Source organism: Zea mays, chromosome 7 (assembly GCF_902167145.1).
Source record: "Zea mays cultivar B73 chromosome 7, Zm-B73-REFERENCE-NAM-5.0, whole genome shotgun sequence".
Taxonomy (NCBI): Eukaryota; Viridiplantae; Streptophyta; class Magnoliopsida; order Poales; family Poaceae; genus Zea; species Zea mays.
The window spans coordinates 102,585,967-102,599,549 of record NC_050102.1 but is presented as its reverse complement, the minus strand read 5'-3'; positions in this window follow the sequence as shown (position 1 = coordinate 102,599,549).

Sequence of the window (13,583 nt, the reverse complement as noted above, 5' to 3'; positions counted from 1 at the left end):
GGCCTTTCTCATAAATTACTAGCAAAAGGTATGGGTTCACTTCTTTTTCATGGGTTTGCATTTTTCTCTGGTGGTTTATCTCATCATGGACTTAGCTAATTTTTGGTTGCCCATTATCACATTATTAGGGGTTGTTCATGATTTAGTTGGAAAATGTCCTATTATCACTTTGCATTTAATTTCCTTACTTAAAGAGTTGGGCTGGGGTGTTCTGTATTTTTGTAGTGGGGCTCTGGTGGTTATAAGTTCACTGGATTTTTACTAACCACTTTGGTTATAGTTTTGCAATTATAATAATTTATTTTCAGTCTATATAAGGCTAATTAAATCATCTTAATTAAAAACTGGTCCAAAATAATGGTCTCTGTATTTTTTCTAGGTTCTTTGTTACATAAGTAAACTAGGAAAAATAATCTTAATCACTGTTCAATATTTTCTAATGCATTTCTGATTTTCTCTAAGTTTTGGACAAAATAGCTTTAAATGAATAACTACATCATAATTTCCAATGCTGGGGTTCCTACTATTTTTAAACAGTGTCTAAATAAGGTATAAACATCTACAAATTTTCTTAAGCTCAGCACAAAAGAAAAACTAATTTTCCTTAATTAAACAGGGTTTAGGGGGTTTCTGTTTTTAATTTTAAACTCTAAAATTTAGAACAAAAAGCATATGGTTCACTATTTTTAAATGAAAGATCATAATATTTCAGAGCTAGCAAAATTGGTTTGACAACTTTTTATTAAGATTTCATCAAGTTATAGATTTTCTAAGTTTTCTGGTCATTTTAAAAGAATAACAGAATTGATTAAATGGAAATGCACTTTGCACTGGGGTCCCTGGCGGTTTTTCTAAGTTTCCTTCACGAATCAGTCCTTAGGTTACTATTCACATGAGTCGCTGACATTACAGAAAACCCCTCGGGTTCTACAGAACCTAACCCGAGGTCCTTCTTCTACCTTGAACAGTAGCCGCGGCGAAGAAAAGGGCGGAGGGGCTTACCGGCGGCGAGACTGTTCCGGTGAAGTGGTCGAGGGTGAAGGGGAGGTCGCGGGGATCACAACGGTGTGCGGAACGCCGTCGGAGATGGCCGGAGTCGGTCGGTCCACGCGCGCAGGCGAGGATGCTCGTCGGCGGCGAGGAGACCGGCCTGGTCACGGCGAGATAGTTCAATCAAATAGGTCAGGGAGGTCCACGGGATGCCAGAGAAGACATGAGCGAAAGGAATTGAGCGGAGACTCACTGGATAGCTCGGTCCACGCGCGGCGGCGGAAGACCGAAGTCCGGTGAGGTCGATCTCGGGCCTCCGGTGAAGTCCGGTCGGGTCCGAGGGCTTGGCAAGCTTCACGGGCTACTGGCGGAGCTAGCCGAAGCACTGGCTGGGATTGAGGGTGGCTGGAGTGGGCTGGCCACGGCGGCCGAAGCTCTGGCGGCAATGGCGGGCGGAATTGAGCTCGCTGGAGCTAAGGAGAGGGGGCTGGCCGGAGAGGGTGAGTGCGGGGCGAAGAGAGGTGCGCCCGGGGAGGCTTTATAGGCGCGGGCGGGCACGGCCGAGGGCGTGGGCGCGCGGTGGACTTGACCGGACGCCGGGGTGAGCGCGCGCGCGGGTTGGGCGAGCTCTGGCGTGCCGACCAGGGTCGAACACGTGTGCCCGTGCGTTCTGCCCAAGTTCTGGCGCGTGTGGTCGCTCATCCGAGCCTGCTCTCGCCTTGGTCAGTGCACAAAACCTCTTCTCCTCCCTACAAGCTACCATTCTTGTGTGGGGGTCATAGGATTTTGCCTACTGGTTGCAGAGATATGGAGCCAGGAAATCTGGTCTGTCTCCCTGCCCAAACCCGAGGCAAATCCCAGGTTTTGTCGTGTCTAGGGCTCGCGTCCCAATGCCATCTTCTGGCACACGACAGAGGGGTTAGTTAGACACAATTTTGTTAATGGGGCCATTAGGATTCGAGTTAGGGATCAAGGTGAACATCCCTGATCTTTGGCTCAAGGTCTGAATTTCAGAATTCTGAAATTCAGAATTCCCATTAAGTCCCCACATGAGAAGCTTGATTTGGGGTTTTAATTGAATTATTTTGGCTAAGCTTTCTCAATCTTTCTTGTTGCTTAATAAATATACTTTAACTTATGTAATTGGCTCAACTCAAAATTTTAAACTTTTCATTCCCTTTTTCTTATTTTCTTGAATTCTGTTCATGGGGCTCACTTAGGGTTCTTAATTAGGGTTGCATATTCTTATCTTTTCAAAGACTCAATTGATTTGATCAAGGCACTTTTAAGTATATACTTGGTGAATTATTTATTACTTAAGGCAATTTGATGCTCATGCTTACTTGGTTCACATGAATTAATGGTTCTTGGTTTGGCTCTTTAAGAGAAACCCTAGGTGACACTGGGGTGTCACAACCCTCCTCACCTTGCTAGGGAGGCAGAAGGGCTCCGCACGGAAGAGGTGGACCCACAGGTCCTAGTGGGGCTCGATCCTGAAGTACCCCTCGCAGACGGCGGTGAAGATGGCCGCCTGGACGATGGAGTTGGGTTGAAGTTGTGCAGCTCCACCCTGTAGTAGTGTGGCAGAGCCCGCATGAAGCGGCTCACCGGAACTCCAAAATCCCATTGATGGAACAAGGTGAAGCTCACTATGTAACCTGCGGGCGGATTTGGCATCTGCTCATCACCCGACGCAAACCACTTGGGCTGTGGGTCGGTGAAGCGGGCGTGGAGCATGCCAGCTTCAACAAGCGCCACCAAATCCTCGTTGGTGATGGAGGAAATGGGCCACAAGTCACGAGGAGGAAGAACACAGATCTTCTCAGCCATCAGAATATAGGAAGAAGATGGGAAGAAGACGAAAGGCTCTGTTTGCAGTAGGCAAAAACAACGAACAAAAGCAGGAAGGTTGAAGCAACAAAGGTAATGGTCCGAAGCCTTATCTCGGTCGACTTTATATAGGAACGAGCGAAGCCACCGAGGTGCAACTTGTAACGGCCGGATGGCGGTCGTTTCGAATCCTATGTGCACGTGTGTCACAAACGGTCGGCTGACCGACAGGACGTATCGTCGCATTAAATGGTCGTGCCCCCCGAGAAAAAACGCGTCGAGCGCCATTCTGCATTTCGCCTCAAAAGGTACGCCCTTTGCCCTCTGCCTCTCTGCCCTTTATCCTCTCAGCAGCGAACCGGAAGAAGGCATCTTCTGTCTCGGGCAACCCACCTCAGAAAGGAAGCAGCGAACCAAAGTCGTCTTCTGCCTTGGGCATCTCATCTTGGGAGGAAAAAAGGCAATGAGGCATACTGTTCAGAGGTTCAAAGGTTTGACCCATGGCAGGATTCAGAAAAACCTCCTCAGGGCGTCAGGGCTCCGAGCCCAATATTGATCAGGGCTTTGAAGGTTGGCCCCTGGAAGGGCTCCATAACCGCCCCAGAGGTCAGGGATGACTATAGGTGTGCCCATACATGGCCCTAGCTCGGGTTGTGACCCAAGGTACCTTAAGACATATCCGAGACCCCGGGAGAGATTCATGGCAGTATCCCACTGTAGGGAGGCATCGAGCCCTCGGACCCCATCAAACGGGTTCGGAACCAAGCGAATCACCCGCAAGTATCTTTTGGGGCGTGTCTCTAGACCATAGCCGACTCTAATCGAAAGGAGCTCGGACCCCTGCTCGGATTACCCGATAACAGCTCAACAGAAACGTCCTGTTCGTTGCACATCGAGGGTAGCATGACGCAATCCCCCGCTTCCTCCTCGTGGAGAGGCGACGAAGGGGCGTATGAACCAAAAGTCGAGACCTCCCTCGATCGACCTCTTGCCCCATGCAGAGGCTCGGGGGCTGTCCTCGCAAACCACACCAAAGATTCCAACAGATCGACCAAAGATAAAATGGGACCTATCAAGAACAAAAAAACCCCAAAGGAGTCAACTACTCCTTCAGGGCCTCGGGGGCTACACCCGACGGGTGCGCTCGCGCGCACCCATCGGAAATCAAATGTCCTACAACTCAAAAAGATGCGACATACCCGCGGGCAAGCAACAGAGCCTCCAAAGCAAGTACCAAAAGTACTTCCTTGGAAGGCTCAGGGGCTACTATCGAGGTAATAATTAGGGATACTGAATTATCCCCCCAAAGAACGCACTCAGAGAAGTAAGGATAAAACCTCCAAGGGCAAACAACCGAGGCACCTCTTCAACCGAGGCCTCTCCTCGAGAGTCTCCCACCTCGGGCAGAACTCCGCCTCGCCCGAGCTCACCGCCGCTCCGTCCATCTCACCTAAGCTAATCCTAGGAAGATAAGACAAAAGCGCCTAAAAACAGGAAGGGAACACTCACATTTAATGCGCATACCTACCCCACGTCGCGACAATAGAAGAACAATGGCTAACATGATTATGTCTCCGCTACAGTGTGCACATGCCGCCTAACATCCACGATGGGACAACTAATACGATAGGCAAAGCAGACATGTAACACCCTGATTTTGGGGGTATACAATTTCTTTCTAATTATCACCCAAAATCATGTGTTACTCTTCCTTTTCTCACTCTAGGCCTTCTCTCTCTCTAGATTCTTTCTCTCTTTTTCCCTTTTGATTAGAAATAGCCTAAACTAGTGGAGGATAATTATTTATTTTTGTCAAAACATTATGGGTCATGACATGTTGCATCATGCTGAGCTAAAAATATTCTTTGAAGTGTTGCACAAGTTTGAAGTGATTTGAATTCGAAACCTAGTTTGAGTTTGAATTAGAAGCCCCACCTGTCGGGGCAACCCCGAGCGCTCGCTCTCCCTCGCTCTCTCGCTGCCCGTGGACCAGCTTGTCAGCGCCAGTTACTTCACCCGCTCGCTCTCCCTCTCTCTCTGTTTCGCGGGACTGGATCGCCAGTGCCGAGCCATTGCCCCAGCGTGTCCCCATTTCTCTCTCAGCATTGTGGACCCTCCCTGCCAGTTCCGCCTTCCTCGCGCCCGCCGTGGACCAGCGCGTGCGCACTCGCGCACGTCGCCGGGTTTCTCGGCCACGACGCCCGCCAACTCACCCAGCTCCCTTTTTAGAGCCCCGCCAGTGCCCCGCGCACACCCCTCACCTCATTTTGCTCGACTTCACCCTCTCTCGTGCTCTGCCCACGCCGCCAGACGCCGCTGGAGACCTGCGCCCGTGTTCCTGGCCATCCACCTCGCCGGAGACTGCTCCAAGCCTCTCCGAGCTCCGCCCCAAGGTGAGACACCCATCCCCGTGCCCAATTTCCCTTATTGTGCCCTGTGTTCGTCCAATTTCGCCTTCGCCGGTGCTCGGTCGCGGCGGTTCGCCATGCTCGCGCGGTGTCCGGCCGTTTCAGCCCGGTCTAGTTCACCGGAGTAGTTCTCTGTGTCACCCCTGTCCCTGCTGAAGCCAGCCAAGGCCTTAGCATGCCTTGAGTCCCCTCCTCGTGGCCAGAATCGCTCACCGGAGTTTCTCCGGCCCGCCCGAGACTTTCTCACCTCAGTTCTCCCCTCTCTGCCCATGGATTCGTGGCCTCTTCCCCGCCATCGAGTTCGCCATGGCACTCTCTTCCTCTCTGCCCAACTCTGGCGACCCCGGAGCCACCCTAGCTCGTGCCTGCCTCAACTCCGGCGACCTCATCGCCGCGGAGAGGAGCGGCGCCGCCCGCAGCCGTCTGTTTCCCCGGTCTGATCCCCTCCGTCCAATTCAGATCGAATGGCCCGGACCACGGGATACGGCTTCGCGCACGTGCGTATGACGCCCTGGCCCGCCTGTCAGCGCCACCCGCAGCCGCTCGCCCTTCCCGGTCTGACTTTTCCCCGTCCAATCTTGATCGAACGATTCGGACCGCTGCAGACCCCTTCGGACCCCTCCCCGTCCGATCTGGATCGAACAGCTCGGACCCCCTCGGACCCCTGTAGCCGTCCATTTTCCCCTCTGGCGCTGGGCCCGCTCGGTTAGCGCGCTCTCCCCCTCTGTTGCTGACACTCCTTGTCCCGCCTGTCAGTGCTCGCCCGCCCACGCGCGCGCTTTCGGCCGCAGATCTAATCTCGGCTGTCGGTTTCAGATCCAACGGTTAGATTCACCCGATACCCCTTCACGTGGCTGTTTTGCTTAAGAAACCCCCTGGTTTTAGGAAATCAACCCACCGTCCCTGGTTATCGCGCGCAGGCCCCTGTAATCTTGCAGATTTAGCCCTGGACTTTTAAATAATCATAGAATTAACCCTAATTTCATATTTTGAATTCCCAAACTTGTTTATTTCATAACTTTTGCATGTGAACTCCAAATTTAGTGATTCAAATTGCAAAATGTTCATAGAATTATTCTCTGTTTAAATAAAATAGGTTCACTCACTGTCTGCTCACTCTAAGTTTTAGGATTGAATATGAACTAATGTAGATGTATGTTTTATTTATTTAATAAAATAAATAAAAGGAGAACCTTAGAGATTTGAACTTGTTTGAGCTTGTGAGATTAATAATAGGTATTACATAAGTTCATCTCTGTTCTAAATCTTATGTCACCATAAAATAAATTGATCTATGATTTTGTACTTGTAAATAACACTTAGGAGAAATAGTAATCTATTTTCAAACAAAGTTAATGTAGGTTATAGTTTATGTTATACTTTGAATCCATTATACCTTATGTAGTATTGTGACTTTTTAAGATGTGTTCCAATGTTTGTACATGTTTGGTGTGGTGTTCATTTGTACTTTTCAAATGTATTGAATGCATGCTCGCTTTATTTAGACAACGAGCAGTCCGAGATTCCTGAGTGTGTTGTTGGAGACCTCCCTGAGCAACAACCTGGAGAAGGCAAGTGTCCTCAGACCTACTATGTCCTACTATACTTTATAATTCACTGTCCCGCATTACATTACTGAAACTTAAGGATTGACTAGTCTGTGTTTACCTTCCCCTTGTTTACCTTTTTGGGTTAATCATGGTTAGCTTATGCTATTGCTTAAACTTAATCAATGAACATGATGTGATCTATTATGATACGATGATGTTATCCCGATGGGGGTCCTTGTGATTACTTTAGGGGGCTCAAGCTATTTCCTGAGTGCCTCTCTGTAAGGACCTGTTTGGGAAGTGACAACCCGGGATAACAGTGCAACCATGAGGGTGGAATGGGATGCCCTTAGCTGATTAATTAGAGGAACCAGAGGAGTAGTTGGCTTTGCCGTAGGGCCGTCAATGGGGTCCGAGCATAGTACTTGCTCTGCCGAGGCTGGTTGCAGAGGTTCTTTGATTTGGTTTTGTTAGTCACCCTTCCTTTGGGGAGATGTACTGTGTTATCAAACTGGAGAAACCTAACGGGCGGCTATGTCCTCTGGGAAATCTTTGTAAAGGCTACGTAGTGAGACCCTGCTAGGTCACCTTGGTAGTGATCAATGGGGAGGCTAGAACCTCGGGCAGAATGGGAATCACGGCTTATGGGTAAAGTGTGTGACCTCTACAAAGTGTTAGAAACTGGTATATCAGTCGTGCTTGCGGTTATGAGCAGCCTTGGGATCCTCTTCGATTAGAAGAACAATGGTTACTTTTATGATGATGATTAACAATGATGATCATAATCCTGATCTCTGGTATTTCCTCTTGGAGGGAGTACCTCTGGGTAATAACTGGGTTATTACTAAAACTTGGCTCTACTTATAGTAATAAAACTTGACCAACTAAAAGCAACTGCTTAACCTTAACTCCACATACAGCTAGTCCAGTTTAGCCAAACGGGACATTTGCTGACTACGTTGAAGTGTACTCACCCTTGCTTTACAAACCACCCCACTCCAGGTTGTCCCCACTATTCTCAGTTCTCAGAAGGTGAAGCTGGCAACATGGATGACTTCGAGGAGTTCCAGGAATACGACGAGTTCTAGTTTATCTTAGTGGCAAACCCCCAATCAGCTGCCTGTGTAGGCTTAGCATCTATGTTTCTTATTTCCGCACTTTGATAATTATGTTGAACAATGGTTATGTAATAGAGTATGTGGATGTCTTGGACATCTTGATGTAATTAAGTACCTTTCCGCTATTTAATTAAAGCATTGTGTGATGATGTCCAATTATGTAATCGCTGTGTACGTGAGTTCTGATCCTGGCACGTACATGGTTCGCATTCGGTTTACCTTCCAAAACCGGGTGTGACATAAGTGGTATCAAAGCCTTGCTGACTGTAGGACCACTAACCTAGACTAGAATGGTCAACCTAAGGAGTATAGACCTTTACTCTTACCTTGACCTTAGAGTCTTTTCAAAAGTTGGTCATCTTGACCAACTCTATGTTATTTACTTATCTCAAAAAGTTTTGGTCTCACTTTTCTTTCTGTTTACTTTCTGGTCTCATAGTTCTACTCTTACTCTTGTGCTTACAATGTCTTCTGTAGATGGCTCGTCTTAGGTGCACTGCACGTAAGTCTGTGATCCCCTTTTTGCTGTGGCGGAACTGCCCGAATTATTCCAACTTAAGTGTCCAAGTCCCGCCTTAGAGGCTAGACCACACTTAAATGGGAATAACCCGTCAATCCCTCGGATCTAGTCCGACACGGCCACTGACAGGATCAAGTACCACAATCTCACTCGAAGGTGAGTCACAGAGCAAATACAATAAAGCATAAAACCATACATGTCATAATGTTAAATTATTACATCACCATCATCATCATCGGAGTTTTTGCAAAAGTATCCATCATTGTTCGAAGTGCAGCGGAATAAAACTAACGATAAATAAAACAGAGAGATGGGGAAGCCTATCCCATCACTCCTCATGCTCCTCCTCAGCCGAGGCAGGGTCCCACTCGACAGTCCAACCCGGTGGCAGGGTGGTCGACCAAGTAATTCCAGCAACCATCTCCTCCAGAGAACCTGTAAAAATTATGCCACAAGCAAGGCTAAGTATACTAATACTCAGCTAGACTTACCCGGTGTGAGGAGTCTACTCCTCTACCTCTAGACATGCAGCTGTTTGGCTGTGGGGTTTGGTTGCCAAAAGCACTAGCTGAGTTTCTAAATCAAGATTTTAACTTAATCAAAGTTAAGTGTGACTCTCTTAAGGCTAAAAGTGGACTATCTACTCATACATGGTAGCAAGCATCATTAACAGTCAACATCTTATCTCAACTCATCATACTTCCACTTATTACTCAATGCAGTACAATGGATCAAGCAGTCTCATTAGCTGCGAGAAGCAGACGATTCGAATCGAGTTTTTATCCTTGCAAGGTAAACCTAAACACACGACATGTAGGGGCACTCCGTCCCCACACACATCAACCGTCCCCATCGATTCCCCGTCAGCAGATCAGGGCTCACCGCCTTGGCGTACAATGCCTCACTGACCCCGACTGGCCGTCGTGCAGTGACCGCACTTGTACCCACCATAACTGGAATGGGAGACCTCGTCTCAGGTCGCGTGAGGGGATATGTCCACTGCCAGGTTCACTCAGGTACTAGGCTTACCGATTTACCATATTTCTCGGTATGTGTTTAGTACGTTCAAACGCTTGACACAGGTATCCGCACGTTAATCCTTATTCCATTTTCCATCTCGTGAACAACCAATCCCCATGGATTGTTGTCCACCAACTAGTAATCATGACAGTGTGAAAGTGGGTACAATCAATTTCCTGATCTCGCGCGAGTGCTAGAAAAATCACTCGTCTTCTACCGAGATCCTATTTAATTAAAGCAACTACTCGACCTGTCATACTAGTATTCATTTCAAAAGGATTCCTGAGATCATGCAACTAGGGTTTCAAACAATTCCTACACCTAAGTGCACAATCAATCCTACAATCATTAAGTGAAGTAAAATAGCATAAATAACAGGTTATGCATAAAACCGGGGCTTGCCTTTCAAAGCAGTGGCAGGCAGGTCCTCTGGTGCTGGCTCTGGTGCTGGATCTGGGGCTACCTCCTGAGCAGCTCCTTGCTCCGGCACGAGGATGTACTCTCCGTCAGCAAGATTACAGTCTAGCGAATGCAATGAACATGTATGTCATGATTATGCAAGATTTAATAACATTATGCAAAAAGAAACTAAGTCGAGAAGTAACTTAAGGTTTTCTTAGTTGTGCGGGGCTTCTAGTGGTATACATAGACTTTGACTTATTACCCTTTAAGCTTAGGTTTGGCTTTAGGATAACACAGATTGGTTTGGTATTGCTTTGATATATTTTTGTGGACAGCAAATAAAGTTTTTAGGGACAACCTTTATTCATATCTTTCATTTCTCTTTCCTTAATTTCCATTTAGGGTTTCTAGGTTAGGTTTGAACTACAACAGGGTTTTAATAATTTCCAAAAATTCTGTAAAAAATACAGTGGGTTGTCACTAGCTATTTTAGCTTGTTTTAAGAATTTGAGGCTTAAAGTATAAAAGTTAGGCCTTAGACAAAAATAACAAAAGTTAGGCAATAAGGGCCACTTCACACTACACCTCCTAGTTAGGTGTAGGTTCTGTCCTAAAGGTTATTTTTGTTGACATCCTCTGGTAATAATAGGTCTTTGTGCTAAAAATCACAGGAAACTAAGGGGTGGTTATTTAGCTATGATTTTCCCAAGTTTAATGTCAAAAAGGCACTTTCTACTACATTATTATTTGAAAAATGTCAAACAGCAGATTTCATATTTTTCTTAGGTTCTTTCTAATAAAACAATAGTTATCCCAAGGGTGGGGGTATGTTTACCTTGGGGTCATTTTGGTAGGGTTTTTCTAAGTTATCCTTGTTTTAATAAAATAAAAGATATCCTACTTAATTTGTACTAAACCAGGGTATGATATATTTTTCCAGTGAACTACATTGAATAAGTACCTCAACAAAAATAGGAGTGCTCTCTGGTTCATTAATTAAGTTGTATTTTCTATTTTCCTCATCTTTAAGCATATTTTAGGATAAATGGTAAAACTAACTTAAATGTAATGGACAGAGGGATTTAACATTTTTAAACAGGTTAGTAGGTGAATATAAACTTCTCCAAATTTTCCTAACATTAGTCAAATAGCCTAACTATTTTTCTTACTATTATTTAGCTTTTGGCCAAAGTTAACATTAAATCAGAACTTTTAAGTTTTCCACAGCACCAAGGGGTTTTATATTTTTCCTAAATAGGTTACATGATTTAGAGTCTGGCAAAATTGGTTTGACCAAAATTGGATAAACCAAACAGAAGTTATGGGTTTTTAAAGTTTCTGTTTGAATTTAAATTAGGTTTTAATTAAGTTTTCCTAGAAAAACAGTTTGCGCCGAGGTCCCTGGGTTTAAAACAATTCAAACCTCGCAGATCTACCCTTAAGGCACTATTCACTTGAGTCTCTGACCTTTCACTTAACCCCCTGGGTTTCTCTCCCTCTCACCCGCAGTCCCTCCCTCAACTGAAACAGTAGCCGCGGGAAAGAAAAGGGTGGCGCGGCTTACCGGCGGCGAGGGAGGTCCGGCGAAGGGTAGGGTTGGCTCGGGGAGGGTCTGGCGATCACGTCGAGGTACGGCTCGTCGTCGGGGATGGCCGGAATCGCCCGGTCCACGTGAGCAGGCGGGCGAGCTCGTCGGCGGCGTGTGCTCCGGCCTATCCACGGCGGCATAGTTCAATCCAAGGGCATAGGGAGCTTCGTGGAGGTCTAAGGAGTCTAACCGTGCAAGGAATCGAAGAGAGGCGCACGGTGTACCTCGGTCCACGGTTGCCGGCGGTCGGTTGAAGTCCGGTGACCTTGGGCCGGCCTCTCCGGTGAAGCAGAGCCCGATTCCTCGCTCGGGGAGCTTCACGGAGACGTGCACAGTCTTCTCCGAGGGCTGGACGGGGTTGGGAATGGCTGGGCTGGCCGGTCTACAGTGGCAGGGGCTCGGGTGGCCGCGGGCACGTCGCGTATGGGCAAACGGCGGCGAACTGAGCTCCGGTGAGGCTTGAGCGCGTGCGGAGGGGTACGGCCAAGGCTCCTGGGCGTTTTATAGTCGCGGACGCGGACCAGGGCACTGGCTTGGCTTGGGCACGGCGCGGGCGCGCGCGCGGGCGTGCTCTGGCGCGGCAGACGACGTCGAACACGTGGCGGTTTGTTTCTTCCAGTGTTCAAATGTCGCCAGAGGTCGCAAACGTGCGAATCTTTGCAAAAGTCCGGCACAGACCTCTTCCTGGCACCTAGGGCTGTCACTCAACTGTGAGACGCCGGGGCAGATACGGCCTAGGGAGGGAGATCTTCGGGTGCCAAAACAGGTGTGTCATACTGAGCATAACACGACAAAAGCCATGCCATGGCATGTCAAACGTCCGAGTCTCGAGCTCAACTTTTTCCAGTGGGTGCCCTAAGTGGTATTGCACATTTTTGGTATAGAACCCAAGTGGTTTTGGCGCCATTTTTAAAGTGAACACGGTTGATCTTTGATTTAGGGCTAAAATGGGACTTAGAGGGAATTAGGGAGCTCTAGCTCTCTCTCCACTTGGAGATTTGAAATGGGGTTTCCCTAGGGGCCTTTTTTGTAATATTTCCCTCCCCTAATTGATGGTTAAAATGTTGCTTAGGGTTTGGGTAAAGATTACCCATGTTTTGCACATTTGCTCACTCTCTTTCCCCTCTTATCCATGGTTTTGGGAGATAGGGTTTAAGAGAGGCCTAGGGTTCTTTCCCCCTCTCCCAAGGTGATAGTTGCACACAATTAGGGTAATGCCTTTGGTCATTCCCAACTCTTGGTAAAAACTTAGTTTCCAAAGCCCCTTATACTTTTGCTCCTTAAGTTCTTCCACATGTGATCATAGTCTTGAGTGCCAAGGTGTGCTCCAGCCATGGCAACACCTGGGGTGTTACAGCCCTCCCCCCTTAAAGGAATCTCGTCCCGAGATTTTAGGTAGAGTCCCTTGGAGGGTGCTGGAAGGTGTGTTGGTGCTACTCTTCTTTATACTCAAGTTTCTCTTGTTAACTGCTCTTCAAATGTCATTCTCTTTGCAACTTCAGAAGGAAGCCCTTCTTAAGTTGAATTCACAACTTAGACTATTCTTGCTATCTTAGTCTCTCTTATAATTGATTTCAAAGGGCAGGTGGGGGTGGGGTGTTGGGGTTACATACCGACTCCTTTGGGTAGAAAGTCGGGGAAGCGAGAGCGTAGAAAATCCTCAGTCTCCCATGTAGCTTCTTCTGTTGAATGGTGACTCCACTGAACCTTATACATTCTGACCGACCTTGCCCGAGTTGATCTCTCCTTTTGATCTAACACCTTGACGGGGTACTCTTGATAGGACAAGTCTGGTTCTATCTCAATGTCTGGTTCCGGGAGTACTTCAGTGGGTAGACGAACGCATTTCCGCAGCTGAGATACATGGAACACATTATGAACTGCCGACATGTGATGTGGCAATTCCACTTGATAGGCTACGGGTCCACAACTTGCCTCGATCTTATAGGGTCCAATGTAGCGAGGGGCTAACTTGCCCTTGATTCCGAATCTCTGGACACCCTTGGTGGGTGATACCTTAAGATAGACATGATCTCCCACCTCAAACTGTAGAGGCTTCCGCCTCTTATCGTGATAGCTCCTTTGCCTAGCCTGAGCAGCTTCCAAGTTCTTGGTAATAACCTTGACTTTTGCCTCTGCCTCGAGTACTAAGTCTGG